Below are 27523 nucleotides of genomic sequence, written 5' to 3'. Positions count from 1 at the left end.
TTGTCTTTTGTCGCAACCAGTGTTTGATATTCTACCAACATCAGTGAAATTGCATTTGGTTAATTTTGTCTATGGTCATACCAGTCTGAATATGTGAGATCTCAGAAGCCATCCAGATTTGGCCCTGGTTAGTAATTGTATGAGAGACCAACTAGTAACCTCAGGTGCCATATGCTTTTGTTTATTTCTTTTTTGCATTATGATGTCATAATCAGTTAACTTTTTTCTCTATCCAGAAGCGTCTTGTCTTTTGTCGCAACCAGTGTTTGATATTCTACCAACATCAGTGAAATTGCATTCAATTAATTTTGCCTATGGCTATACCAGTCTGAAAATGTCTGATCTCGTCAGATCTCAGAAGCCATCCAGACTCGGGCCTGGTTAGTACTTGTATGGGAGACCGACTAGTAACCTCAGGTGCCATATGCTTTTGTTTATTTCTTTTTTGCATTATGATGTCATAATCAGATCACTTTTATCCCTATCCAGAAGCGTATAGTCTTTTTTCGCAACCAGTGTTTGATATTCTACCAACATCAGTGAAATTGCATTCAATTAATTTTGCCTATGGCTATACCAGTCTGAAAATGCTTGATCTCGTCAGATCTCAGAAGCCAACCAGACTCGGGCCTGGTTAGTACGTGTATGGGAGTCCAACTAGGAACCTCAGGTGCCATAAGTTTTGTTTATTTCTTTTTTGCATTATGATGTCATAATCAGATAACTTTTTTCCCTATCCAGAAGCGTCTTGTCTTTTGTCGCAACCAGTGTTTGATATTCTACCAACATAAGTGAAATTGCATTTGATTAATTTTGCCTATGGCCATACCAGTCTGAAAATGTCTGATCTCGTCAGATCTCAGAAGCCATCCAGACTCGGGCCTGGTTAGTACTTGTATGGGAGACCAACCAGTAACCTCAGGTGTCATAAGCTTTTGTTTATTTCTTTTTTGCATTATGATGTCATAATCAGATCACTTTTTTCCCTATCCAGAAGCGTCTTGTCTTTTGTCGCAAAAAAAGTTTGATATTCTACCAACATCAGTGAAATTGCATTCAATTAATTTTGCCTATGGCCATACCAGTCTGAAAATGCCTGATCTCGTCAGATCTCAGAAGACATCCAGACTCGGGACTAATTAGTACTTGTATAGGAGAACAACTATGAACCTCAGGTGCCATAAGCTTTTGTTTATTTCTTTTTTGCATTATGATGTCATAATCAGATCACTTTTTTCCATATCAAGAAGCGTCTTGTCTTTTGTCGCAACCAGTGTTTGATATTCTACCAACATCAGTGAAATGGCATTCAGGTAGTTTTGCCTATGGCCATACCAGTCTGAAAATGTCAAATCTCAGAAGCCATCCAGACTCGGGCCTGGTTAGTACATGTATGGGAGACCAACTAGGAACCTCAGGTGCCATAAGCTTTTGTTTATTTCTTTTTTGCATTATGATGTCATAATCAGATCACTTTATTCCCTATCCAGAAGCGTATTGTCTTTTGTCGCAACCAGTGTTTGATATTCTACCAACATCAGTGAAATTGCATTCATTTAATTTTGCCTATGGCTATACCAGTCTGAAAATGCCTGATCTCGTCAGATCTCAGAAGCCATCCAGACTCAGGCCTGATTAGTATTTGTATGGGAGACCAACTAGGTACCTCAGGTGCCATAAGCTTTTGTTTCTTTCTTTTTTGCATTATGATGTCATAATCAGATCACTTTATTCCCTATCCAGAAGCGTATTGTCTTTTGTCGCAACCAGTGATTGATATTCTACCAACATCAGTGAAATTGCATTCAATTAATTTTGCTTATGGCCATACCAGTCTGAAAATGCCTGATATCGTCAGATCTCAGAAGCCATCCAGACTTGGGCCTGGTTCGTACTTGTATGGGAGACCAACTAGGAACCTCAGGTGCCGTAAGTTTTGTTTATTTCTTTTTTGCATTATGATGTCATAATCAGATCACTTTTTTCCCTATCCAGAAGCGTCTTGTCTTTTGTCGCAACCTTTGTTTGATATTCTACCAACATCAGTGAAATTGCATTCAATTAATTTTGCCTATGGCCATACCAGTCTGAAAATGCCTGATCTCGTCAGATCTCAGAAGACATCCAGACTCGGGACTGATTAGTACTTGTATAGGAGAACAACTATGAACCTCAGGTGCCATAAGCTTTTGTTTATTTCTTTTTTGCATTATGATGTCATAATCAGATCCCTTTTTTCCATATCAAGAAGCGTCTTGTCTTTTGTCGCAACCAGTGTTTGATATTCTACCAACATCAGTGAAATTGCATTCAGTTAGTTTTGCCTATGGCCATACCAGTCTGAAAATGTCAAATCTCAGAAGCCATCCAGACTCGGGCCTGTTTAGTACATGTATGGGAGACCAACTAGGAACCTCAGGTGCCATAAGCTTTTGTTTATTTCTTTTTTGCATTATGATGTCATAATCAGATCACTTTTTTCCCTATCCAGAAGCGTCTTGTCTTTTGTCGCAACCAGTGTTTGATATTCTACCAACATCAGTGAAATTGCATTCAATTAATTTTGCCTATGGCCATACCAGTCTGAAAATGTGAGATCTCAGAAGCCATCCAGATTTGGCCCTAGTTTGTAATTGTATGGTAGACCAACTAGTAACCTCAGGTGCCATATGCTTTTGTTTATTTCTTTTTTGCATTATGATGTCATAATCAGATCACTTTTTTCCCTATCCAGAAGCGTCTTGTCTTTTGTCGCAACCAGTGTTTGATATTCTACCAACATCAGTGAAATTGCATTCGGTTAATTTTGTCTATGGCCATTCCAGTCTGAAAATGTGAGATCTCAGAAGCCATCCAGACTTGGCCCTGGTTAGTAATTGTATGGGAGACCAACTAGTAACCTCAGGTGCCATATGCTTTTGTTTTTCTTTTTTGCATTATGATGTCATAATCAGTTCACTTTTTTCTCTATCCAGAAGCGTCTTGTCTTTTGTCGCAACCAGTGTTTGATATTCTACCAACATCAGTGAAATTGCATTCAATTAATTTTGCCTATGGCCATGCCAGTCTGAAAATGCCTGATTTCGTCAGAACTCAGAAGCTATCCAGACTCAGGCCTGGTTAGTACTTGTATGGGAGACCAACTAGGAACCTCAGGTGCCATAAGCTTTTGTTTATTTCTTTTTTGCATTATGATGTCATAATCAGATCACTTTTTTCCCTATCCAGAAGCGTCTTGTCTTTTGTCGCAACCAGTGTTTGATATTCTACCAACATCAGTGAAATTGCATTCGGTTAATTTTGTCTATGGCCATACCAGTCTGAATATGTGAGATCTCAGAAGCCATCCAGATTTGGCCCTGGTTAGTAATTGTATGGGAGACCAACTAGTAACCTCAGGTGCCATATGCGTTTGTTTATTTCTTTTTTGCATTATGATGTCATAATCAGTTAACTTTTTTCTCTATCCAGAAGCGTCTTGTCTTTTGTCGCAACCAGTGTTTGATATTCTAGCAACATCAGTTAAATTGCATTCAATTAATTTTGCCTATGGCCATGCCAGTCTGAAAATGCCTGATCTCGTCAGATCTCAGAAGACATCCAGACTCGGGACCAACTAGTAACCTCAGGTGCCATAAGCTTTTGTTTATTTCTTTTTTGCAATATGATGTCATGATCAGATCACTTTTTTCCGTATCCAGAAGCGTCTTGTCTTTTGTCGCAACCATTGTTTGATATTCTACCAACATCAGTGAAATTGCATTCGGTTAATTTTGTCTATGGCCATACCAGTCTGAAAATTTCAGATCTCAGAAGCCATCCAGATTTGGCCCTGGTTAGTAATTGTATGGGAGACCAACTAGTAACCTCAGGTGCCATAAGCTTTTGTTTATTTCTTTTTTGCATTATGATGTCCTAATCAGATCACTTTTTTCCCTATCCAGAAGCGTCTTGTCTTTTGTCGCAACCAGTGTTTGATATTCTACCAACATCAGTGAAATTGCATTCATTTAATTTTGCCTATGGCTATACCAGTCTGAAAATGCCTGATCTCTTCAGATCTCAGAAGCCATCCAAACTCAGGCCTGATTAGTACTTGTATGGGAGACCAACTAGGAACCTTAGGTGCCATAAGCTTTTGTTTATTTCTTTTTTGCATTATGATGTCATAATCAGATCACTTTATTCCCTATCCAGAAGCGTATTGTCTTTTGTCGCAACCAGTGTTTGATACTGTACCAACATCAGTGAAATTGCATTAAATTAATTTTGCCTATGGCCATACCAGTCTGAAAATGCCTGATATCGTTAGATCTCAGAAGCCATCCAGACTCGGGCCTGGTTAGTACTTGTATGGGAGACCAACTAGGAACCTCAGGTGCCATAAGTTTTGTTTATTTCTTTTTTGCATTATGATGTCATAATCAGATCACTTTTTCCCTATCCAGAAGCGTCTTGTTTTTTGTCGCAACCAGTGTTTGATATTCTACCAACATCAGTGAAATTGCATTCAATTAATTTTGCCTATGGCCATACCAGTCTGAAAATGTCAAATCTCAGAAGCCATCCAGACTCGGGCCTTGTTAGTACTTGTATGGGAGACCAACTAGGAACCTCAGGTGCCATAAGTTTTGTTTATTTCTTTTTTGCATTATGATGTCATAATCAGATCACTTTTTCCCTATCCAGAAGCGTCTTGTTTTTTGTCGCAACCAGTGTTTGATATTCTACCAACATCAGTGAAATTGCATTCAATTAAGTTTGCCTATGGCCATAGCAGTCTGAAAATGCCTGATCTCGTCAGATCTCAGAAGCCATCCAGACTCGGACCTGGTTAGTACTTGTATGGGAGTCCAACTAGGAACCTCAGGTGCTGTAAACTTTTTTTTATTTCTTTTTTGCATTATGATGTCATAATCAGATCACTTTTTTCCCTATCCAGAAGCGTCTTGTCTTTTGTCGCAACCAGTGTTTGATATTCTACAAACATAAGTGAAATTGCATTCGATTAATTTTGCCTATGGCCATACCAGTCTGAAAATGTCTGATCTCGTCAAATCTCAGAAGCCATCCAAACTCAGGCCTGATTAGTACTTGTATGGGAGACCAACTAGGAACCTCAGGTGCCGTAAGCTTTTGTTTATTTCTTTTTTGCATTATGATGTCATAATCAGTTCACTTTTTTCTCTATCCAGAAGCGTCTTGTCTTTTGTCGCAACCAGTGTTTGATATTCTACCAACATCAGTGAAATTGCATTCAATTAATTTTGCCTATGGCCATACCAGTCTGAAAATGCCTGATCTCGTCAGATCTCAGAAGACATCCAGACTCGGGACTGATTAGTACTTGAATAGGAGAACAACTATGAACCTCAGGTGCCATAAGCTTTTGTTTATTTCTTTTTTGCATTATGATGTCATAATCAGATCGCTTTATTCCATATCAAGAAGCGTCTTGTCTTTTGTCGCAACCAGTGTTTGATATTCTACCAACATCAGTGAAATTGCTTTCAGTTGGTTTTGCCTATGGCCATGCCAGTCTGAAAATGTCAGATCTCAGAAGCCATCCAGACTCGGGCCTGGTTAGTACATGTATGGGAGACCAACTAGGAACCTCAGGTGCCATAAGCTTTTGTTTATTTCTTTTTTGCATTATGATGTCATAATCAGATCACTTTTTTCCCTATCCAGAAGCGTCTTGTCTTTTGTCGCAACCAGTGTTTGATATTCTACCAACATCAGTGAAATTGCATTCGGTTAATTTTGTCTATGGCCATACCAGTCTGAAAATGTGAGATTTCAGAAGCCATCCAGATTTGGTCCTGGTTAGTAATTGTATGGGAGACCAACTAGTAACCTCAGGTGCCATATGCTTTTGTTTATTTCTTTTTTGCATTATGATGTCATAATCAGATCACTTTTTCCCCTGTCCAGAAGCGTATTGTCTTTTGTCGCAACCAGTGTTTGATATTCTACCAACATCAGTGAAATTGCATTCAAATAATTTTGCCTGTGGCCATACCAGTCTGAAAATGCCTGATTTCGTCAGATCTCAGAAGCCAACCAGACTCGGACCTGGTTTTTACTTGTATGGGAGTCCAACTAGGAATCTCAGGTGCTGTAAGCTTTTTTTTATTTCTTTTTTGCATTATGATGTCATAATCAGATCACTTTTTTCCCTATCCAGAAGCGTCTTGTCTTTTGTCGCAACCAGTGTTTGATATTATACCAACATAAGTGAAATTGCATTCGATTAATTTTGCCTATGGCCATACCAGTCTGAAAATGTCTGATCTCGTCAGATCTCAGAAGCCATCCAGACTCGGGCCTGGTTAGTACTTGTATGGGAGACCAACCAGTAACCTCAGGTGTCATAAGCTTTTGTTTATTTATTTTGCATTATGATGTCATAATCAGATCACTTTTTTCTCTATCCAGAAGCGTCTTGTCTTTTGTCGCAACCAGTGTTTGATATTCTAGCAACATCAGTGAAATTGCATTCGGTTAATTTTGTCTATGGCCATACCAGTCTGAAAATGTCAGATCTCAGAAGCCATCCAGATTTGGCCCTGGTTAGTAATAGTATGGGAGACCAACTAGTAACCTCAGGTGCCATAAGCTTTTTTTTATTTCTTTTTTGCATTATGATGTCATAATCAGATCACTTTTTTCCCTATCCAGAAGCGTCTTGTCTTTTGTCGCAACCAGTGTTTGATATTCTACCAACATCAGTGAAATTGCATTCATTTAATTTTGTCTATGGCTATACCAGTCTGAAAATGCCTGATCTCGTCAGATCTCAGAAGCCATCCAGACTCAGGCCTGATTAGTACTTGTATGGGAGACCAACTAGGAACCTCAGGTGCCATAAGCTTTCGTTTATTTCTTTTTTGCATTATGATGTCATAATCAGATCACTTACTTCCCTATCCAGAAGCGTATTGTCTTTTGTCGCAACCAGTGTTTGATATTCTACCAACATCAGTGAAATTGCATTCAATTAATTTTGCCTATGGCCATACCAGTCTGAAAATGCCTGGTATCGTTAGATCTCAGAAGCCATCCAGACTTGAGTCTGGTTAGTACTTGTATGGGAGACCAACTAGGAACCTCAGGTGCCATAAGTTTTGTTTATTTCTTTTTTGCATTATGATGTCATAATAAGATCACTTTTTTCCCTATCCAGAAACGTCTTGTCTTTTGTCGCAACCAGTGTTTGATATTCTACCAACATCAGTGAAATTGCATTCAATTAATTTTGCCTATGGCCATACCAGTCTGAAAATGTCAGATCTCAGAAGCCATCCAGACTCGGGCCTGGTTAGTACTTGTATGGGAGACCAACTAGGAACCTCAGGTGCCATAAGCTTTTGTTTACTTCTTTTTTGCATTATGATGTCATAATCAGATCACTTTTTTCCCTATCCAGAAGCGTCTTGTCTTTTGTCGCAACCAGTGTTTGATATTCTACCAACATCAGTGAAATTGCATTCAATTAAGTTTGCCTATGGTCATAGCAGTCTGAAAATGCCTGATCTCGTCAGATCTCAGAATACATCCAGACTCGGACCTGGTTAGTACTTGTATGGGAGTCCAACTAGGAACCTCAGGTGCTGTAAGCTTTTTTTTATTTCTTTTTTGCATTATGATGTCATAATCAGATCACATTTTTCCCTATCCAGAAGCGTCTTGTCTTTTGTCGCAACCAGTGTTTGATATTCTACCAACATAAGTGAAATTGCATTCGATTAATTTTGCCTATGGCCATACCAGTCTGAAAATGTCTGATCTCGTCAGATCTCAGAAGCCATTCAGACTCGGGCCTGGTTAGTACTTGTATGGGAGACCAACTAGTAACCTCAGGTGTCATAAGCTTTTGTTTATTTCTTTTTTGCATTATGATGTCATAATCAGATCACTTTTTTCTCTATCCAGAAGCGTCTTGTCTTTTGTCGCAACCAGTGTTTGATATTCTAGCAACATCAGTGAAATTGCATTCAGTTAATTTTGTCTATGGCCATACCAGTCTGAAAATGTCAGATCTCAGAAGCCATCCAGATTTGGCCCTGGTTAGTAATTGTATGGGAGACCAACTAGTAACCTCAGGTGCCATAAGCTTTTGTTTATTTCTTTTTTGCATTATGATGTCATAATCAGATCACTTTTTTCCCTATCCAGAAGCGTCTTGTCTTTTGTCGCAACCAGTGTTTGATATTCTACCAACATCAGTTAAATTGCATTTAATTAATTGTGCCTATGGCTATACCAGTCTGAAAATGCCTGATCTCGTCAGATCTCAGAAGCCATCCAGACTCAGGCCTGATTAGTACTTGTATGGGAGACCAACTAGGAACCTCAGGTGCCATAAGTTTTGTTTATTTCTTTTTTACATTATGATGTCATAATCAGATCACTTTTTTCCCTATCCAGAAGCGTCTTGTCTTTTGTCGCAACCAGTGTTTTATATTCTACCAACATCAGTGAAATTGTATTCAATTAATTTTGCCTATGGCCATGCCAGTCTGAAAATGTCAGATCTCAGAAGCCATCCAGATTTGGCCCTGGTTAGTAATAGTATGGGAGACCAACTAGTAACCTCAGGTGCCATAAGCTTTTTTTTATTTCTTTTTTGCATTATGATGTCATAATCAGATCACTTTTTTCCCTATCCAGAAGCGTCTTGTCTTTTGTCGCAACCAGTGTTTGATATTCTACCAACATCAGTGAAATTGCATTCATTTAATTTTGTCTATGGCTATACCAGTCTGAAAATGCCTGATCTCGTCAGATCTCAGAAGCCATCCAGACTCAGGCCTGATTAGTACTTGTATGGGAGACCAACTAGGAACCTCAGGTGCCATAAGCTTTTGTTTATTTCTTTTTTGCATTATGATGTCATAATCAGATCACTTACTTCCCTATCCAGAAGCGTATTGTCTTTTGTCGCAACCAGTGTTTGATATTCTACCAACATCAGTGAAATTGCATTCAATTAATTTTGCCTATGGCCATACCAGTCTGAAAATGCCTGGTATCGTTAGATCTCAGAAGCCATCCAGACTTGAGTCTGGTTAGTACTTGTATGGGAGACCAACTAGGAACCTCAGGTGCCATAAGTTTTGTTTATTTCTTTTTTGCATTATGATGTCATAATAAGATCACTTTTTTCCCTATCCAGAAACGTCTTGTCTTTTGTCGCAACCAGTGTTTGATATTCTACCAACATCAGTGAAATTGCATTCAATTAATTTTGCCTATGGCCATACCAGTCTGAAAATGTCAGATCTCAGAAGCCATCCAGACTCGGGCCTGGTTAGTACTTGTATGGGAGACCAACTAGGAACCTCAGGTGCCATAAGCTTTTGTTTACTTCTTTTTTGCATTATGATGTCATAATCAGATCACTTTTTTCCCTATCCAGAAGCGTCTTGTCTTTTGTCGCAACCAGTGTTTGATATTCTACCAACATCAGTGAAATTGCATTCAATTAAGTTTGCCTATGGTCATAGCAGTCTGAAAATGCCTGATCTCGTCAGATCTCAGAATACATCCAGACTCGGACCTGGTTAGTACTTGTATGGGAGTCCAACTAGGAACCTCAGGTGCTGTAAGCTTTTTTTTATTTCTTTTTTGCATTATGATGTCATAATCAGATCACATTTTTCCCTATCCAGAAGCGTCTTGTCTTTTGTCGCAACCAGTGTTTGATATTCTACCAACATAAGTGAAATTGCATTCGATTAATTTTGCCTATGGCCATACCAGTCTGAAAATGTCTGATCTCGTCAGATCTCAGAAGCCATTCAGACTCGGGCCTGGTTAGTACTTGTATGGGAGACCAACTAGTAACCTCAGGTGTCATAAGCTTTTGTTTATTTCTTTTTTGCATTATGATGTCATAATCAGATCACTTTTTTCTCTATCCAGAAGCGTCTTGTCTTTTGTCGCAACCAGTGTTTGATATTCTAGCAACATCAGTGAAATTGCATTCAGTTAATTTTGTCTATGGCCATACCAGTCTGAAAATGTCAGATCTCAGAAGCCATCCAGATTTGGCCCTGGTTAGTAATTGTATGGGAGACCAACTAGTAACCTCAGGTGCCATAAGCTTTTGTTTATTTCTTTTTTGCATTATGATGTCATAATCAGATCACTTTTTTCCCTATCCAGAAGCGTCTTGTCTTTTGTCGCAACCAGTGTTTGATATTCTACCAACATCAGTTAAATTGCATTTAATTAAGTGTGCCTATGGCTATACCAGTCTGAAAATGCCTGATCTCGTCAGATCTCAGAAGCCATCCAGACTCAGGCCTGATTAGTACTTGTATGGGAGACCAACTAGGAACCTCAGGTGCCATAAGTTTTGTTTATTTCTTTTTTACATTATGATGTCATAATCAGATCACTTTTTTCCCTATCCAGAAGCGTCTTGTCTTTTGTCGCAACCAGTGTTTTATATTCTACCAACATCAGTGAAATTGTATTCAATTAATTTTGCCTATGGCCATGCCAGTCTGAAAATGCCTGATCTCGTTAGATTTCAGAAGCTATCCAGACTCAGGCCTGGTTAGTACTTGTATGGGAGACCAACTAGGAACATCAGGTGCCAAAAGCTTTTGTTTATTTCTTTTTTTGCATTATGATGTCATAATCAGATCACTTTTTTCCCTATCCAGAAGCGTCTTGTCTTTTGTCGCAACCAGTGCTTGATATTCTACCAACATAAGGGAAATTGCATTCAATTAATTTTTCCTATGGCCATACCAGTCTGAAAATGCCTGATCTCGTTTGATCTCAAAAGCAATCCAGACTCAGGCCTGGTTAGTACTTGTATGGGAGACCAACTGGGAACCTCAGGTGCCATAAGCTTTTGTTTATTTCTTTTTTGCATTATGATGTCATAATCAGATCTCTTTTTTCCCTATCCAGAAGCCTCGTCTTTTGTCGCAACCAGTGTTTTATATTCTACCAACATCAGTGAAATTGTATTCAATTAATTTTGCCTATGGCCATGCCAGTCTGAAAATGCCTGATCTCATCAGATCTCAGAAGCTATCCAGACTCAGGCCTGGTTAGTACTTGTATGGGAGACCAACTAGTAACCTCAGGTGCCATAAGCTTTTGTTTATTTCTTTTTTGCATTATGATGTCATAATCAGATCACTTTTTTCCCTATCCAGAAGCGTCTTGTCTTTTGTCGCAACCAGTGCTTGATATTCTACCAACATAAGGGAAATTGCATTCAATTAATTTTGCCTATGTCCATACCAGTCTGAAAATGCCTGATCTCGTCAGATCTAAGAAGCCAAACAGACTTGGGCCTGGTTAGTACTTGTATGGGAGACCAACTAGGAACCTCAGGTGCCATAAGTTTTGTTTATTTCTTTTTTGCATTATGATGTCATAATCAGATCACTTTTTTCCATATCCAGAAGCGTCTTGTCTTTTGTCGCAACCAGTGTTTGATATTCTACCAACATCAGTGAAATTGCATTCAATTAATTTTGCCTATGGCCATACCAGTCTGAAAATGCCTTATCTCATTTGATCTCAAAAGCCATCCAGACTCGGGCCTGGTTAGTACTTGTATAGGAGACCAACTGGGAACCTCAGGTGCCATAAGCTTTTGTTTATTTCTTTTTTGCATTATGATGTCATAATCAGATCTCTTTTTTCCCTATCCAGAAGCCTCGTCTTTTGTCGCAACCAGTGTTTTATATTCTACCAACATCAGTGAAATTGTATTCAATTAATTTTGCCTATGGCCATGCCAGTCTGAAAATGCCTGATCTCGTCAGATATCAGAAGCTATCCAGACTCGGACCTGGTTAGTACGTGTATGGGAGTCCAACTAGGAACCTCAGGTGCCATAAGCTTTTGTTTATTTCTTTTTTGCATTATGATGTCATAATCAGATCACTTTTTTCTCTATCCAGAAGCGTCTTGTCTTTTGTCGCAACCAGTGTTTGATATTCTACCAACTTCAGTGAAGTTGCATTCGGTTAATTGTGTCTATGGCCATACCAGTCTGAAAATGTCAGATCTCAGAAGCCATCCAGACTCGGGCCTGGTTAGTACTTGTATGGGAGACCAACTAGGAACCTCAGACGCCATGAGTTTTGTTTATTTCTTTTTTGCATTATGATGTCATAATCAGATCACTTTTTTCCCTATCCAGAAGCGTCTTGTCTTTTGTCGCAACCAGTGTTTGATATTCTACCAACATAAGTGAAATTGCATTCAATTAATTTTGACTATGGCCATACCAGTCTGAAAATGTCAGATCTCAGAAGCCATCCAGATTTGGCCCTGGTTAGTAATTGTATGGGAGACCAACTCGTAACCTCAGGTGCCATATGCTTTTGTTTATTTCTTTCTTGCATTATGATGTCATAATCGGATCACTTTTTTCCCTATCCAGAAGCGTATTGTCTTTTGTCGCAACCAGTGTTTGATATTCTACCAACATCAGTGAAATTGCATTCAATTATTTTTGCCTATGGCCATACCAGTCTGAAAATGCCTGATCTCGTCAGATCTCAGAAGCCAACCAGACTCGGGCCTGGTTAGTACTTGAATGGAAGACCAACTAGGAACCTCAGGTGCCATAAGTTTTGTTTATTTCTTTTTTGCATTATGATGTCATAATCAGATCACTTTTTTTCCTATCCAGAAGCGTCTTGTCTTTTGTCACAACCAGTGTTTGATATTCTACCAACATCAGTGAAATTGCATTCAATCAATTTTGCCTATGGCAATACCAGTCTGAAAATGCCTGATATCGTTAGATCTCAGAAGCCATCCAGACTCGGGCCTGGTTAGTACTTGTATGGGAGACCAACTAGGAACCTCAAGTGCCATAAGTTTTGTTTATTTCTTTTTTGCATTATGATGTCATAATCAGATCACTGTTTTCCCTATCCAGAAGCGTCTTGTCTTTTGTCGCAACCAGTGTTTGATATTCTACCAACATCAGTGAAATTGCATTCAATTAATTTTGCCTATGGCCCTACCAGTCTGAAAATCCCTGATTCTCGTCAGATCTTAGAAGACATCCAGACTCGGGCCTGGTTAGTACTTGTATGGGAGACCAACTAGGAACATCAGGTTCCATAAGCTTTTGTTTATTTCTTTTTTGCATTATGATGTCATAATCAGATCACTTTTTTTCCATATCCAGAAGCGTCTTGTCTTTTGTCGCAACCAGTGTTTGATATTCTACCAACATCAGTGAAATGGCATTCAGTTAGTTTTGCCTATGGCCATACCAGTCTGAAAATGTCAGATCTCAGAAGCCATCCAGACTCGGGCCTGGTTAGTACTTGTATGGGAGACCAACTAGGAACCTCAGGTGCCATAAGCTTTTGTTTATTTCTTTTTTGCATTATGATGTCATAATCAGATCACTTTTTTCCCTATCCAGAAGCGTCTTGTCTTTTGTCGCAACCAGTGTTTGATATTCTACCAACATCAGTGAAATTGCATTCAATTAATTTTGCCTATGGCCATACCAGTCTGAAAATGCCTGATCTCGTCAGATCTCAGTAGCCATCCAGACTCGGGCCTGGTTAGTACTTGTATGGGAGACCAACTAGGAACCTCAGGTGCCATAAGCTTTTGTTTATTTCTTTTTTGCATTATGATGTCATAATCAGATCACTTTTTTTCCATATCCAGAAGCGTCTTGTCTTTTGTCGCAACCAGTGTTTGTATATTCTACCAACATCAGTGAAATGGCATTCAGTTAGTTTTGCCTATGGCCATACCAGTCTGAAAATGTCAGATCTCAGAAGCCATCCAGACTCGGGCCTGGTTAGTACTTGTATGGGAGACCAACTAGGAACCTCAGGTGCCATAAGCTTTTGTTTATTTCTTTTTTGCATTATGATGTCATAATCAGATCACTTTTTTCCCTATCCAGAAGCGTCTTGTCTTTTGTCACAACCAGTGTTTGATATTCTACCAACATCAGTGAAATTGCATTCAATTAATTTTGCCTATGGCCATACCAGTCTGAAAATGCCTGATCTTGTCAGATCTCAGTAGCCATCCAGACACGGGCCTGGTTAGTACTTGTATGGGAGACCAACTAGGAACCTCAGGTGCCATAAGCTTTTGTTTATTTCTTTTTTGCATTATGATGTCATAATAAGATCACTTTTTTCCCTATCCAGAAGCGTCTTGTCTTTTGTCGCAACGAGTGTTTGATATTCTACCAACATCAGTGAAATTGCATTCAATTAATTTTGCCTATGGCCATACCAGTCTGAAAATGCCTGATCTCGTCAAATCTCAGAAGCTATCCAGACTTGGGCCTGGTTAGTACTTGTATGGGGGACCAACTAGGAACCTCAGGTGCCATAAGCTTTTGTTTATTTCTTTTTTGCATTATGATGTCATCATCAGATCACTTTTTTCCCTATCCAGAAGCGTCTTGTCTTTTGTTGCAACCAGTGTTTGATTTTTGACCAACATCAGTGAAATTGCATTTGTTGAATTTTGCCTATGGCCATGCCAGTCTGAAAATCCCTAATCTCGTCAGATCTCAGAAGCTATCCAGACTTGGGCCTGGTTAGTACTTGTATGGGGGACCAACTAGGAACCTCAGGTGCCATAAGCTTTTGTTTATTTCTTTTTTGCATTATGATGTCATCATCAGATCACTTTTTTCCCTATATAGAAGCGTCTTGTCTTTTGTCGCAACCAGTGTTTGATATTTGACCAACATCAGTGAAATTGCATTCAATTAATTTTGCCTATGGCCATACCAGTCTGAAAATGCCAGCTCTCAGAAGCCATCCAGACTCGGGCCTGGTTAGTACTTGTTTGGGAGACCAACTAGGAACCTCAGGTGCCATAAACTTTTGTTTATTAATTTTTTGCATTATGATGTCATAATCAGATCACTTTTTTCCCTATCCAGAAGCGTCTTGTCTTTTGTCGCAACCAGTGTTTGATATTCTACCAACATCAGTGAAAATGCATTCGATTAATTTTGCCTATGGCCATACCTGTCTGAAAATGCCTGATCTTGTCAGATCTCAGAAGCCATCCAGACTCGGGCCTGGCTAGTACTTGTATGGGAGACCAACTAGGAACCTCAGGTGCCACAAACTTTTGTTAATTTCTTTTTTGCATTATGATGTCCTAAACAGATCACTTTTTTCCGTATCCAGAAGCGTCTTGTCTTTTGTCGCAACCAGTGTTTGATATTTGATCAACATCAGTGAAATTGCATTCAATTAATTTTGCCTATGGTCATACCAGTCTGAAAATTCCAGATCTCAGAAGCAATCCAGACTCGGGCCTGGTTAGTACTTGTATGGGAGACCAACTAGGAACCTCAGGTGCCATAAGCATTTGTTTATTTCTTTTTTGCATTATGATGTCATAATCAGATCACTTTATTACCTATCCAGAAGCGTATTGTCTTTTGTCGCAACCCGTGTTTGATATTCTACCAACATCAGTGAAATTGCATTCAATTAATTTTGCCTATGGCCATACCAGTCTGAAAATGCCTGATCTCAGAAGCCATCCAGACTCTTGCCTGTTTAGTACTTGTATGGGAGACCAACTAGGAACCTCAGGTGCCATAAGTTTTGTTTATTTCTTTTTTGTATTATGATGTCATAATCAGATCACTTTTTTCCCTATCCAGAAGCGTCTTGTCTTTTGTCGCAACCAGTGTTTTATATTTGACCAACATCAGTGAAATTGCGTTCAATTAATTTTGCCTATGGCCATACCAGTCTGAAAATTCCAGATCTCAGAAGCAATCCAGACTCGGGCCCGGTTAGTACTTGTATGGGAGACCAACTAGGAACCTCAGGTGCCATAAGCATTTGTTTATTTCTTTTTTGCATTATGATGTCATAATCAGATCACTTTATTACCTATCCAGAAGCGTATTGTCTTTTGTCGCAACCCGTGTTTGATATTCTACCAACATCAGTGAAATTGCATTCAATTAATTTTGCCTATGGTCATACCAGTCTGAAAATGCCTGATCTCAGAAGCCATCCAGACTCTTGCCTGTTTAGTACTTGTATGGAAGACCAACTAGGAACCTCAGGTGCCATAAGTTTTGTTTATTTCTTTTTTGCATTATGATGTCATAATCAGATCACTTTTTTCCCTATCCAGAAGCGTCTTGTCTTTTGTTGCAACCAATGTTTGATATTCTACCAACATCAGTGAAATTGCATGCAACTAATTTTGCCTATGGCCATACCAGTCTGAAAATGCCTGATCTCGTCAGATCTCAGAAGCCATCCAGACTCAGGCCTGGTTAATACTTGTATGGGAGACCACCTAGGAACCTCAGGTGCCATAAGCTTTAGTTTATTTCTTTTTTGCATTATGATGTCATAATCAGATCACTTTATTCCCTATCCAGAAGCGTATTGTCTTTTGTCGCAACCCGTGTTTGATATTCTACCAACATCAGTGAAATTGCATTCAATTAATTTTGCCTATGGCCATGCCAGTCTGAAAATGCCTGATCTCGTCAGATATCAGTAGCCATCCAGACTCGGGCCTGGTTAGTACTTGTATGGGAGACCAACTAGTAACCTCAGGTGCCATAAGCTTTTGTTTATTTCTTTTTTGCATTATGATGTCATAATCAGATCATTTTTTTCCCTATCCAGAAGCGTCTTGTCTTTTGTCGCAACCAGTGTTTGATATTCTACCAACATCAGTGAAATTGCATTCAATTAATTTTGCCTATGGCCATACCAGTCTGAAAATCCCTGATTCTCATCAGATCTCAGAAGACATCCAGACTCGGGCCTGGTTAGTACTTGTATGGGAGACCAACTAGGAACATCAGGTTCCATAAGCTTTTGTTTATTTCTTTTTTGCATTATGATGTCATAATCAGATCACTTTTTTTCCATATCCAGAAGCGTCTTGTCTTTTGTCGCAACCAGTGTTTGATATTCTACCAACATCAGTGAAATGGCATTCAGTTAGTTTTGCCTATGGCCATGCCAGTCTGAAAATGTCAGATCTCAGAAGCCATCCAGACTCGGGCCTGGTTAGTACTTGTATGGGAGACCAACTAGGAACCTCAGGTGTCATAAGCTTTTGTTTATTTCTTTTTTGCATTATGATGTCATAATCAGATCACTTTTTTCCCTATCCAGAAGCGTCTTGTCTTTTGTCGCAACCAGTGTTTGATATTCTACCAACATCAGTGAAATTGCATTCAATTTATTTTGCCTATGGCCCTACCAGTCTGAAAATGCCTGATCTCGTCAGATCTCAGTAGCCATCCAGACTCGGGCCTGGTTAGTACTTGTATGGGAGACCAACTAGGAACCTCAGGTGCCATAAGCTTTTGTGTATTTCTTTTTTGCATTATGATGTCATAATCAGATCACTTTTTTTCCATATCCAGAAGCGTCTTGTCTTTTGTCGCAACCAGTGTTTGTATATTCTACCAACATCAGTGAAATGGCATTCAGTTAGTTTTGCCTATGGCCATACCAGTCTGAAAATGTCAGATCTCAGAAGCCATCCAGACTCGGGCCTGGTTAGTACTTGTATGGGAGACCAACTAGGAACCTCAGGTGCCATAAGCTTTTGTTTATTTCTTTTTTGCATTATGATGTCATAATCAGATCACTTTTTTCCCTATCCAGAAGCGTCTTGTCTTTTGTCACAACCAGTGTTTGATATTCTACCAACATCAGTGAAATTGCATTCAATTAATTTTGCCTATGGCCATACCAGTCTGAAAATGCCTGATCTCGTCAGATCTCAGTAGCCATCCAGACACGGGCCTGGTTAGTACTTGTATGGGAGACCAACTAGGAACCTCAGGTGCCATAAGCTTTTGTTTATTTCTTTTTTGCATTATGATGTCATAATAAGATCACTTTTTTCCCTATCCAGAAGCGTCTTGTCTTTTGTCGCAACGAGTGTTTGATATTCTACCAACATCAGTGAAATTGCATTCAATTAATTTTGCCTATGGCCATACCAGTCTGAAAATGCCTGATCTCGTCAAATCTCAGAAGCTATCCAGACTTGGGCCTGGTTAGTACTTGTATGGGGGACCAACTAGGAACCTCAGGTGCCATAAGCTTTTGTTTATTTCTTTTTTGCATTATGATGTCATCATCAGATCACTTTTTTCCCTATCCAGAAGCGTCTTGTCTTTTGTTGCAACCAGTGTTTGATTTTTGACCAACATCAGTGAAATTGCATTTGTTGAATTTTGCCTATGGCCATGCCAGTCTGAAAATCCCTAATCTCGTCAGATCTCAGAAGCTATCCAGACTTGGGCCTGGTTAGTACTTGTATGGGGGACCAACTAGGAACCTCAGGTGCCATAAGCTTTTGTTTATTTCTTTTTTGCATTATGATGTCATCATCAGATCACTTTTTTCCCTATCCAGAAGCGTCTTGTCTTTTGTTGCAACCAGTGTTTGATTTTTGACCAACATCAGTGAAATTGCATTTGTTGAATTTTGCCTATGGCCATGCCAGTCTGAAAATCCCTAATCTCGTCAGATCTCAGAAGCTATCCAGACTTGGGCCTGGTTAGTACTTGTATGGGGGACCAACTAGGAACCTCAGGTGCCATAAGCTTTTGTTTATTTCTTTTTTGCATTATGATGTCATCATCAGATCACTTTTTTCCCTATATAGAAGCGTCTTGTCTTTTGTCGCAACCAGTGTTTGATATTTGACCAACATCAGTGAAATTGCATTCAATTAATTTTGCCTATGGCCATACCAGTCTGAAAATGCCAGATCTCAGAAGCCATCCAGACTCGGGCCTGGTTAGTACTTGTATGGGGGACCAACTAGGAACCTCAGGTGCCATAAGCTTTTGTTTATTTCTTTTTTGCATTATGATGTCATAATCAGATCACTTTTTTTCCATATCCAGAAGCGTCTTGTCTTTTGTCGCAACCAGTGTTTGATATTCTACCAACATCAGTGAAATGGCATTCAGTTAGTTTTGCCTATGGCCATACCAGTCTGAAAATGTCAGATCTCAGTAGCCATCCAGACTCGGGCCTGGTTAGTACTTGTATGGGAGACCAACTAGGAACCTCAGGTGCCATAAGCTTTTGTTTATTTCTTTTTTGCATTATGATGTCATAATCAGATCACTTTTTTTCCATATCCAGAAGCGTCTTGTCTTTTGTCGCAACCAGTGTTTGTATATTCTACCAACATCAGTGAAATGGCATTCAGTTAGTTTTGCCTATGGCCATACCAGTCTGAAAATGTCAGTTCTCAGAAGCCATCCAGACTCGGGCCTGGTTAGTACTTGTATGGGAGACCAACTAGGAACCTCAGGTGCCATAAGCTTTTGTTTATTTCTTTTTTGCATTATGATGTCATAATCAGATCACTTTTTTCCCTATCCAGAAGCGTCTTGTCTTTTGTCACAACCAGTGTTTGATATTCTACCAACATCAGTGAAATTGCATTCAATTAATTTTGCCTATGGCCATACTAGTCTGAAAATGCCTGATCTCGTCAGATCTCAGTAGCCATCCAGACACGGGCCTGGTTAGTACTTGTATGGGAGACCAACTAGGAACCTCAGGTGCCATAAGCTTTTGTTTATTTCTTTTTTGCATTATGATGTCATAATAAGATCACTTTTTTCCCTATCCAGAAGCGTCTTGTCTTTTGTCGCAACGAGTGTTTGATATTCTACCAACATCAGTGAAATTGCATTCAATTAATTTTGCCTATGGCCATACCAGTCTGAAAATGCCTGATCTCGTCAAATCTCAGAAGCTATCCAGACTTGGGCCTGGTTAGTACTTGTATGTGGGACCAACTAGGAACCTCAGGTGCCATAAGCTTTTGTTTATTTCTTTTTTGCATTATGATGTCATCATCAGATCACTTTTTTCCCTATCCAGAAGCGTCTTGTCTTTTGTTGCAACCAGTGTTTGATTTTTGACCAACATCAGTGAAATTGCATTTGTTGAATTTTGCCTATGGCCATGCCAGTCTGAAAATCCCTAATCTCGTCAGATCTCAGAAGCTATCCAGATTTGGGCCTGGTTAGTACTTGTATGGGGGACCAACTAGGAACCTCAGGTGCCATAAGCTTTTGTTTATTTCTTTTTTGCATTATGATGTCATCATCAGATCACTTTTTTCCCTTTATAGAAGCGTCTTGTCTTTTGTCACAACCAGTGTTTGATATTCTACCAACATCAGTGAAATTGCATTCAATTAATTTTGCCTATGGCCATACTAGTCTGAAAATGCCTGATCTCGTCAGATCTCAGTAGCCATCCAGACACGGGCCTGGTTAGTACTTGTATGGGAGACCAACTAGGAACCTCAGGTGCCATAAGCTTTTGTTTATTTCTTTTTTGCATTATGATGTCATAATCAGATCACTTTTTTCCCTATCCAGAAGCGTCTTGTCTTTTGTCACAACCAGTGTTTGATATTCTACCAACATCAGTGAAATTGCATTCAATTAATTTTGCCTATGGCCATACCAGTCTGAAAATGCCAGATCTCAGAAGCCATCCAGACTCGGGCCTGGTTAGTACTTGTATGGGAGACCAACTAGGAACCTCAGGTGCCATAAGCTTTTGTTTATTTCTTTTTTGCATTATGATGTCATAATCAGATCACTTTTTTCCCTATCCAGAAGCGTCTTGTCTTTTGTCACAACCAGTGTTTGATATTCTACCAACATCAGTGAAATTGCATTCAATTAATTTTGCCTATGGCCATACTAGTCTGAAAATGCCTGATCTCGTCAGATCTCAGTAGCCATCCAGACACGGGCCTGGTTAGTACTTGTATGGGAGACCAACTAGGAACCTCAGGTGCCATAAGCTTTTGTTTATTTCTTTTTTGCAATATGATGTCATAATTAGATCACTTTTTTTCCATATCCAGAAGCTTCTTGTCTTTTGTCGCAACCAGTCTTTGTATATTCTACCAACATCAGTGAAATGGCATTCAGTTAGTTTTGCCTATGGCCATACCAGTCTGAAAATGTCAGATCTCAGAAGCCATCCAGACTCGGGCCTGGTTAGTACTTGTATGGGAGACCAACTAGGAACATCAGGTTCCATAAGCTTTTGTTTATTTCTTTTTTGCATTATGATGTCATAATCAGATCACTTTTTTTCCATATCCAGAAGCGTCTTGTCTTTTGTCGCAACCAGTGTTTGATATTCTACCAACATCAGTGAAATGGCATTCAGTTAGTTTTGCCTATGGCCATACCAGTCTGAAAATGTCAGATCTCAGTAGCCATCCAGACTCGGGCCTGGTTAGTACTTGTATGGGAGACCAACTAGGAACCTCAGGTGCCATAAGCTTTTGTTTATTTCTTTTTTGCATTATGATGTCATAATCAGATCACTTTTTTTCCATATCCAGAAGCGTCTTGTCTTTTGTCGCAACCAGTGTTTGTATATTCTACCAACATCAGTGAAATGGCATTCAGTTAGTTTTGCCTATGGCCATACCAGTCTGAAAATGTCAGATCTCAGAAGCCATCCAGACTCGGGCCTGGTTAGTACTTGTATGGGAGACCAACTAGGAACCTCAGGTGCCATAAGCTTTTGTTTATTTCTTTTTTGCATTATGATGTCATAATAAGATCACTTTTTTCCCTATCCAGAAGCGTCTTGTTTTTTGTCGCAACGAGTGTTTGATATTCTACCAACATCAGTGAAATTGCATTCAATTAATTTTGCCTATGGCCATACCGGTCTGAAAATGCCTGATCTCGTCAAATCTCAGAAGCTATCCAGACTTGGGCCTGGTTAGTACTTGTATGTGGGACCAACTAGGAACCTCAGGTGCCATAAGTTTTTGTTTATTTCTTTTTTGCATTATGATGTCATCATCAGATCACTTTTTTCCCTATCCAGAAGCGTCTTGTCTTTTGTTGCAACCAGTGTTTGATTTTTGACCAACATCAGTGAAATTGCATTTGTTGAATTTTGCCTATGGCCATGCCAGTCTGAAAATCCCTAATCTCGTCAGATCTCAGAAGCTATCCAGACTTGGGCCTGGTTAGTACTTGTATGGGGGACCAACTAGGAACCTCAGGTGCCATAAGCTTTTGTTTATTTCTTTTTTGCATTATGATGTCATAATCAGATCACTTTTTTCCCTATCCAGAAGCGTCTTGTCTTTTGTCGCAACCAGTGTTTGATATTTGACCAACATCAGTGAAATTGCGTTCAATTAATTCTGCCTATGGCCATACCAGTCTGAAAATTCCAGATCTCAGAAGCAATCCAGACTCGGGCCTGGTTAGTACTTGTATGGGAGACCAACTAGGAACCTCAGGTGCCATAAGCATTTGTTTATTTCTTTTTTGCATTATGATGTCATAATCAGATCACTTTATTACCTATCCAGAAGCATATTGTCTTTTGTCGCAACTCGTGTTTGATATTCTACCAACATCAGTGAAATTGCATTCAATTAATTTTGCCTATGGTCATACCAGTCTGAAAATGCCTGATCTCAGAAGCCATCCAGACTCTTGCCTGTTTAGTACTTGTATGGGAGACCAACTAGGAACCTCAGGTGCCATAAGTTTTGTTTATTTATTTTTTGCATTATGATGTCATAATCAGATCACTTTTTTTCCATATCCAGAAGCGTCTTGTCTTTTGTCGCAACCAGTGTTTGATATTCTACCAACATCAGTGAAATGGCATTGAGTTAGTTTTGCCTATGGCCATACCAGTCTGAAAATGCCAGATCTCAGAAGCCATCCAGACTCGGGCCTGGTTAGTACTTGTATGGGGGACCAACTAGGAACCTCAGGTGCCATAAGCTTTTGTTTATTTCTTTTTTGCATTATGATGTCATAATCAGATCACTTTTTTTCCATATCCAGAAGCGTCTTGTCTTTTGTCGCAACCAGTGTTTGATATTCTACCAACATCAGTGAAATTGCATTCAATTAATTTTGCCTATGGCCATACCAGTCTGAAAATGCCTGATCTCGTCAGATCTCAGTAACCATCCAGACTCGGGCCTGGTTAGTACTTGTATGGGAGACCAACTAGGAACCTCAGGTGCCATAAGCTTTTGTTTATTTCTTTTTTGCATTATGATGTCATAATAAGATCACTTTTTTCCCTATCCAGAAGCGTCTTGTCTTTTGTCGCAACCAGTGTTTGATATTCTACCAACATCAGTGAAATTGCATGCAACTAATTTTGCCTATGGCCATGCCAGTCTGAAAATGCCTGATCTCGTCAGATATCAGTAGCCATCCAGACTCGGGCCTGGTTAGTACTTGTATGGGAGACCAACTAGGAACATCAGGTTCCATAAGCTTTTGTTTATTTCTTTTTTGCATTATGATGTCATAATCAGATCACTTTTTTTCCATATCCAGAAGCGTCTTGTCTTTTGTCGCAACCAGTGTTTGATATTCTACCAACATCAGTGAAATGGCATTCAGTTAGTTTTGCCTATGGCCATGCCAGTCTGAAAATGTCAGATCTCAGAAGCCATCCAGACTCGGGCCTGGTTAGTACTTGTATGGGAGACCAACTAGGAACCTCAGGTGCCATAAGCTTTTGTTTATTTCTTTTTTGCATTATGATGTCATAATCAGATCACTTTTTTCCCTATCCAGAAGCGTCTTGTCTTTTGTCGCAACCAGTGTTTGATATTCTACCAACATCAGTGAAATTGCATTCAATTAATTTTGCCTATGGCCATACCAGTCTGAAAATGCCTGATCTCGTCAGATCTCAGTAGCCATCCAGACTCGGGCCTGGTTAGTACTTGTATGGGAGACCAACTAGGAACCTCAGGTGCCATAAGCTTTTGTTTATTTCTTTTTTGCATTATGATATCATCATCAGATCACTTTTTTCCCTTTCCAGAAGCGTCTTGTTTTTTGTTGCAACCAGTGTTTGATTTTTGACCAACATCAGTGAAATCGCATTTGTTTAATTTTGCCTATGGCCATGCCAGTCTGAAAATCCCTAATCTAGTCAGATCTCAGAAGCTATCCAGACTTGGGCCTGGTTAGTACTTGTATGGGGGACCAACTAGGAACCTCAGGTGCCATAAGCTTTTGTTTATTTCTTTTTTGCATTATGATGTCATCATCAGATCACTTTTTTCCCTATATAGAAGCGTCTTGTCTTTTGTCGCAACCAGTGTTTGATATTTGACCAACATCAGTGAAATTGCATTCAATTAATTTTGCCTATGGCCATACCAGTCTGAAAATGCCAGATCTCAGAAGCCATCCAGACTCGGGCCTGGTTAGTACTTGTATGGGAGACCAACTAGGAACCTCAGGTGCCATAAACTTTTGTTTATTTATTTTTTGCATTATGATGTCATAATCAGATCACTTTTTTCCCTATCCAGAAGCGTCTTGTCTTTTGTCGCAACCAGTGTTTGATATTCTACCAACATCAGTGAAAATGCATTCGATTAATTTTGCCTATGGCCATACCTGTCTGAAAATGCCTGATCTTGTCAGATCTCAGAAGCCATCCAGACTCGGGCCTGGCTAGTACTTGTATGGGAGACCAACTAGGAACCTCAGGTGCCATAAGCTTTTGTTTATTTCTTTTTTGCATTATGATGTCATCATCAGATCATTTTTTTCCCTATCCAGAAGCGTCTTGTCTTTTGTCGCAACCAGTGTTTGATATTCTACCAACATCAGTGAAATTGCATTCAATTAATTTTGCCTATGGCCATACCAGTCTGAAAATCCCTGATTCTCGTCAGATCTCAGAAGACATCCAGACTCGGGCCTGGTTAGTACTTGTATGGGAGACCAACTAGGAACATCAGGTTCCATAAGCTTTCGTTTATTTCTTTTTTGCATTATGATGTCATAATCAGATCACTTTTTTTCCATATCCAGAAGTGTCTTGTCTTTTGTCGCAACCAGTGTTTGATATTCTACCAACATCAGTGAAATGGCATTCAGTTAGTTTTGCCTATGGCCATACCAGTCTGAAAATGTCAGATCTCAGAAGCCATCCAGACTCGGGCCTGGTTAGTACTTGTATGGGAGACAAACTAGGAACCTCAGGTGCCATAAGCTTTTGTTTATTTCTTTTTTGCATTATGATGTCATAATCAGATCACTTTTTTCCCTATCCAGAAGCGTCTTGTCTTTTGTCGCAACCAGTGTTTGATATTCTACCAACATCAGTGAAATTGCATTCAATTAATTTTGCCTATGGCCATACCTGTCTGAAAATGCCTGATCTCGTTAGATCTCAGTAGCCATCCAGACTCGGGCCTGGTTAGTACTTGTATGGGAGACCAACTAGGAACCTCAGGTGCCATAAGCTTTTGTTTATTTATTTTTTGCATTATGATGTCAAATTCAGATCACTTTTTTTTCCATATCCAGAAGCGTCTTGTCTTTTGTCGCAACCAGTGTTTGTATATTCTACCAACATCAGTGAAATGGCATTCAGTTAGTTTTGCCTATGGCCATACCAGTCTGAAAATGTCAGATCTCAGAAGCCATCCAGACTCGGGCCTGGTTAGTACTTGTATGGGAGACCAACTAGGAACCTCAGGTTCCATAAGCTTTTGTTTATTTCTTTTTTGCATTATGATGTCATAATCAGATCACTTTTTTCCCTATCCAGAAGCGTCTTGTCTTTTGTCACAACCAGTGTTTGATATTCTACCAACATCAGTGAAATTGCATTCAATTAATCTTGCCTATTGCCATACCAGTCTGAAAATGCCTGATCTCGTCAGATCTCAGTAGCCATCCAGACACGGGCCTGGTTAGTACTTGTATGGGAGACCAACTAGGAACCTCAGGTGCAATAAGCTTTTGTTTATTTCTTTTTTGCATTATGATGTCATAATAAGATCACTTTTTTCCCTATCCAGAAGCGTCTTGTCTTTTGTCGCAACGAGTGTTTGATATTCTACCAACATCAGTGAAATTGCATTCAATTAATTTTGGCTATGGCCATACCAGTCTGAAAATGTCTGATCTCGTCAAATCTCAGAAGCTATCCAGACTTGGGCCTGGTTAGTACTTGTATGGGGGACCAACTAGGAACCTCAGGTGCCATAAGCTTTTGTTTATTTCTTTTTTGCATTATGATGTCATCATCAGATCACTTTTTTCCCTATATAGAAGCGTCTTGTCTTTTGTCGCAACCAGTGTTTGATATTTGACCAACATCAGTGAAATTGCGTTCAATTAATTTTGCCTATGGCCATACCAGTCTGAAAATGCCAGATCTCAGAAGCCATCCAGACTCGGGCCTGGTTAGTACTTGTATGGGAGACCAACTAGGAACCTCAGGTGCCATAAGCTTTTGTTTATTTCTTTTTTGCATTATGATGTCATAATCAGATCACTTTTTTCCCTATCCAGAAGCGTCTTGTCTTTTGTCGCAACCAGTGTTTGATATTCTACCAACATCAGTGAAATTGCATTCGGTTAATTTTGCATATGGCCATACCTGTCTGAAAATGCCTGATCTTGTCAGATCTCAGAAGCCATCCCGACTCGGGCCTGGTTAGTAATTGTATGGGAGAACAACAAGGAACCTCAGGTGCCATAAGCTTTTGTTTATTTATTTTTTGCATTATGATGTCATAATCAGATCACTTTTTTCCCTATCCAGAAGCGTCTTGTCTTTTGTCGCAACCAGTGTTTGATATTCTACCAACATCTGTGAAATTGCATTCAATTAATTTTGCCTATGGCCATACCAGTCTGAAAATGCCTGATCTCGTCAGATCTCAGAAGGCATCCAGACTTGGGCCTGCTTAGTACTTGTATGGGAGAACAACTAGGAACCTCAGGTGCCATAAGCTTTTGTTTATTTTTTTTTGTATTATGATGTTATAATCAGATCACTTTTTTTCCCTATCCAGAAGAGTCTTGTCTTTTGTCGCAACCAGTGTTTGATATTCTACCAACATCAGTAAAATCGCATTCGATTAGTTATACCTATGGCCATACCAGTCTGAAAATGCCAGATCTCAGAAGCCATCCAGACTCGAGCCTGGTTAGTACTTGCATTGGAGACCAACTAGGAACCTCAGATGCCATAAGCTTTTGTATATTTCTTTTTTGCATTATGATGTCATAATCAGATCACGTTTTTCTCTATCCAGAAGCGTCTTGTCTTTTGTCGCAACCAGTGTTTGGTATTCTACCAACATCAGTAAAATTGCATTCGATTAATTTTGCCTATGGCCATACCAATCTGAAAATGTCAGATCTCAGAAGCCATCCAGACTCGGGCAGGGTTATTACTTGTATGGGAGACCAACTAGGAACCTCAATTGCAATAAGTTTTTGATTATTTCTTTTTTGAATTATGATGTCATATCCAGATCACTTTTTTCCCTATCCAGAAGCGTCTTGTCTTTTGTCGCAACCAGTGTTTGATATTCTACCAAAATCAGTGAAATTGCATTTGATTTATTCTGCCTATGGCCATACCAGTCTGAAAATGCCTGATCTCATCAGATTTCTGAAGCCATCCGGAATCGGGCCTGGTTAGTACTTTTCTGGGAG

General features: G+C 39.5%; 58 pseudogenes; all 58 read left to right on the top strand.

Annotated features, from left to right (window-relative positions):
• Positions 1–310: 310 nt before the first annotated feature.
• LOC134588611 (5S ribosomal RNA) lies at positions 311–429 on the top strand (annotated as a pseudogene).
• A 134-nt stretch (positions 430–563) lies between these two features.
• LOC134598201 (5S ribosomal RNA) lies at positions 564–682 on the top strand (annotated as a pseudogene).
• Positions 683–815: 133 nt separating this feature from the next.
• Positions 816–934, top strand: LOC134588923 (5S ribosomal RNA; annotated as a pseudogene).
• A 630-nt stretch (positions 935–1564) lies between these two features.
• Positions 1565–1683, top strand: LOC134588871 (5S ribosomal RNA; annotated as a pseudogene).
• A 134-nt stretch (positions 1684–1817) lies between these two features.
• On the top strand, positions 1818–1936 carry LOC134598175 (5S ribosomal RNA; annotated as a pseudogene).
• Positions 1937–3049: 1113 nt separating this feature from the next.
• On the top strand, positions 3050–3168 carry LOC134597759 (5S ribosomal RNA; annotated as a pseudogene).
• An 850-nt stretch (positions 3169–4018) lies between these two features.
• LOC134589000 (5S ribosomal RNA) lies at positions 4019–4137 on the top strand (annotated as a pseudogene).
• Positions 4138–4271: 134 nt separating this feature from the next.
• LOC134588330 (5S ribosomal RNA) lies at positions 4272–4390 on the top strand (annotated as a pseudogene).
• A 373-nt stretch (positions 4391–4763) lies between these two features.
• LOC134589067 (5S ribosomal RNA) lies at positions 4764–4882 on the top strand (annotated as a pseudogene).
• A 134-nt stretch (positions 4883–5016) lies between these two features.
• On the top strand, positions 5017–5135 carry LOC134589179 (5S ribosomal RNA; annotated as a pseudogene).
• Positions 5136–6008: 873 nt separating this feature from the next.
• On the top strand, positions 6009–6127 carry LOC134588728 (5S ribosomal RNA; annotated as a pseudogene).
• Positions 6128–6261: 134 nt separating this feature from the next.
• Positions 6262–6380, top strand: LOC134588922 (5S ribosomal RNA; annotated as a pseudogene).
• Positions 6381–6755: 375 nt separating this feature from the next.
• On the top strand, positions 6756–6874 carry LOC134597814 (5S ribosomal RNA; annotated as a pseudogene).
• Positions 6875–7503: 629 nt separating this feature from the next.
• LOC134589174 (5S ribosomal RNA) lies at positions 7504–7622 on the top strand (annotated as a pseudogene).
• Positions 7623–7756: 134 nt separating this feature from the next.
• Positions 7757–7875, top strand: LOC134588637 (5S ribosomal RNA; annotated as a pseudogene).
• A 377-nt stretch (positions 7876–8252) lies between these two features.
• LOC134598071 (5S ribosomal RNA) lies at positions 8253–8371 on the top strand (annotated as a pseudogene).
• A 376-nt stretch (positions 8372–8747) lies between these two features.
• LOC134597812 (5S ribosomal RNA) lies at positions 8748–8866 on the top strand (annotated as a pseudogene).
• A 629-nt stretch (positions 8867–9495) lies between these two features.
• On the top strand, positions 9496–9614 carry LOC134589173 (5S ribosomal RNA; annotated as a pseudogene).
• Positions 9615–9748: 134 nt separating this feature from the next.
• On the top strand, positions 9749–9867 carry LOC134588636 (5S ribosomal RNA; annotated as a pseudogene).
• Positions 9868–10244: 377 nt separating this feature from the next.
• On the top strand, positions 10245–10363 carry LOC134598069 (5S ribosomal RNA; annotated as a pseudogene).
• A 133-nt stretch (positions 10364–10496) lies between these two features.
• Positions 10497–10615, top strand: LOC134588989 (5S ribosomal RNA; annotated as a pseudogene).
• Positions 10616–10750: 135 nt separating this feature from the next.
• Positions 10751–10869, top strand: LOC134588170 (5S ribosomal RNA; annotated as a pseudogene).
• Positions 10870–11001: 132 nt separating this feature from the next.
• Positions 11002–11120, top strand: LOC134588120 (5S ribosomal RNA; annotated as a pseudogene).
• Positions 11121–11254: 134 nt separating this feature from the next.
• LOC134597233 (5S ribosomal RNA) lies at positions 11255–11373 on the top strand (annotated as a pseudogene).
• Positions 11374–11506: 133 nt separating this feature from the next.
• On the top strand, positions 11507–11625 carry LOC134588729 (5S ribosomal RNA; annotated as a pseudogene).
• Positions 11626–11757: 132 nt separating this feature from the next.
• On the top strand, positions 11758–11876 carry LOC134589003 (5S ribosomal RNA; annotated as a pseudogene).
• Positions 11877–12495: 619 nt separating this feature from the next.
• On the top strand, positions 12496–12614 carry LOC134588767 (5S ribosomal RNA; annotated as a pseudogene).
• Positions 12615–12747: 133 nt separating this feature from the next.
• LOC134589367 (5S ribosomal RNA) lies at positions 12748–12866 on the top strand (annotated as a pseudogene).
• Positions 12867–13497: 631 nt separating this feature from the next.
• Positions 13498–13616, top strand: LOC134595287 (5S ribosomal RNA; annotated as a pseudogene).
• A 379-nt stretch (positions 13617–13995) lies between these two features.
• Positions 13996–14114, top strand: LOC134587676 (5S ribosomal RNA; annotated as a pseudogene).
• A 134-nt stretch (positions 14115–14248) lies between these two features.
• On the top strand, positions 14249–14367 carry LOC134595459 (5S ribosomal RNA; annotated as a pseudogene).
• A 134-nt stretch (positions 14368–14501) lies between these two features.
• Positions 14502–14620, top strand: LOC134597712 (5S ribosomal RNA; annotated as a pseudogene).
• A 377-nt stretch (positions 14621–14997) lies between these two features.
• Positions 14998–15116, top strand: LOC134588998 (5S ribosomal RNA; annotated as a pseudogene).
• A 1104-nt stretch (positions 15117–16220) lies between these two features.
• LOC134597685 (5S ribosomal RNA) lies at positions 16221–16339 on the top strand (annotated as a pseudogene).
• Positions 16340–16473: 134 nt separating this feature from the next.
• On the top strand, positions 16474–16592 carry LOC134589115 (5S ribosomal RNA; annotated as a pseudogene).
• Positions 16593–16726: 134 nt separating this feature from the next.
• LOC134588711 (5S ribosomal RNA) lies at positions 16727–16846 on the top strand (annotated as a pseudogene).
• Positions 16847–17224: 378 nt separating this feature from the next.
• On the top strand, positions 17225–17343 carry LOC134597360 (5S ribosomal RNA; annotated as a pseudogene).
• Positions 17344–17722: 379 nt separating this feature from the next.
• Positions 17723–17841, top strand: LOC134596393 (5S ribosomal RNA; annotated as a pseudogene).
• Positions 17842–17975: 134 nt separating this feature from the next.
• On the top strand, positions 17976–18094 carry LOC134595458 (5S ribosomal RNA; annotated as a pseudogene).
• Positions 18095–18228: 134 nt separating this feature from the next.
• Positions 18229–18347, top strand: LOC134597711 (5S ribosomal RNA; annotated as a pseudogene).
• A 134-nt stretch (positions 18348–18481) lies between these two features.
• LOC134597709 (5S ribosomal RNA) lies at positions 18482–18600 on the top strand (annotated as a pseudogene).
• Positions 18601–19466: 866 nt separating this feature from the next.
• Positions 19467–19585, top strand: LOC134597808 (5S ribosomal RNA; annotated as a pseudogene).
• A 134-nt stretch (positions 19586–19719) lies between these two features.
• Positions 19720–19838, top strand: LOC134587864 (5S ribosomal RNA; annotated as a pseudogene).
• Positions 19839–19972: 134 nt separating this feature from the next.
• Positions 19973–20091, top strand: LOC134588127 (5S ribosomal RNA; annotated as a pseudogene).
• A 134-nt stretch (positions 20092–20225) lies between these two features.
• On the top strand, positions 20226–20344 carry LOC134597807 (5S ribosomal RNA; annotated as a pseudogene).
• Positions 20345–20721: 377 nt separating this feature from the next.
• On the top strand, positions 20722–20840 carry LOC134597806 (5S ribosomal RNA; annotated as a pseudogene).
• Positions 20841–21708: 868 nt separating this feature from the next.
• On the top strand, positions 21709–21827 carry LOC134588584 (5S ribosomal RNA; annotated as a pseudogene).
• A 134-nt stretch (positions 21828–21961) lies between these two features.
• On the top strand, positions 21962–22080 carry LOC134597708 (5S ribosomal RNA; annotated as a pseudogene).
• An 864-nt stretch (positions 22081–22944) lies between these two features.
• LOC134595135 (5S ribosomal RNA) lies at positions 22945–23063 on the top strand (annotated as a pseudogene).
• A 134-nt stretch (positions 23064–23197) lies between these two features.
• On the top strand, positions 23198–23316 carry LOC134588942 (5S ribosomal RNA; annotated as a pseudogene).
• A 378-nt stretch (positions 23317–23694) lies between these two features.
• On the top strand, positions 23695–23813 carry LOC134595286 (5S ribosomal RNA; annotated as a pseudogene).
• A 134-nt stretch (positions 23814–23947) lies between these two features.
• On the top strand, positions 23948–24066 carry LOC134588652 (5S ribosomal RNA; annotated as a pseudogene).
• A 377-nt stretch (positions 24067–24443) lies between these two features.
• LOC134597602 (5S ribosomal RNA) lies at positions 24444–24562 on the top strand (annotated as a pseudogene).
• A 134-nt stretch (positions 24563–24696) lies between these two features.
• Positions 24697–24816, top strand: LOC134588902 (5S ribosomal RNA; annotated as a pseudogene).
• Positions 24817–25194: 378 nt separating this feature from the next.
• On the top strand, positions 25195–25313 carry LOC134596553 (5S ribosomal RNA; annotated as a pseudogene).
• A 380-nt stretch (positions 25314–25693) lies between these two features.
• LOC134597607 (5S ribosomal RNA) lies at positions 25694–25812 on the top strand (annotated as a pseudogene).
• A 134-nt stretch (positions 25813–25946) lies between these two features.
• LOC134588217 (5S ribosomal RNA) lies at positions 25947–26065 on the top strand (annotated as a pseudogene).
• Positions 26066–26695: 630 nt separating this feature from the next.
• On the top strand, positions 26696–26814 carry LOC134588022 (5S ribosomal RNA; annotated as a pseudogene).
• Positions 26815–27523: the final 709 nt, after the last annotated feature.

Source organism: Pelobates fuscus, chromosome 2 (assembly GCF_036172605.1).
Source record: "Pelobates fuscus isolate aPelFus1 chromosome 2, aPelFus1.pri, whole genome shotgun sequence".
NCBI lineage: Eukaryota > Metazoa > Chordata > Amphibia > Anura > Pelobatidae > Pelobates > Pelobates fuscus.
The sequence above is the reverse complement of the archived record's forward strand: the minus strand, read 5'-3'. Positions and strand labels throughout refer to the sequence as shown.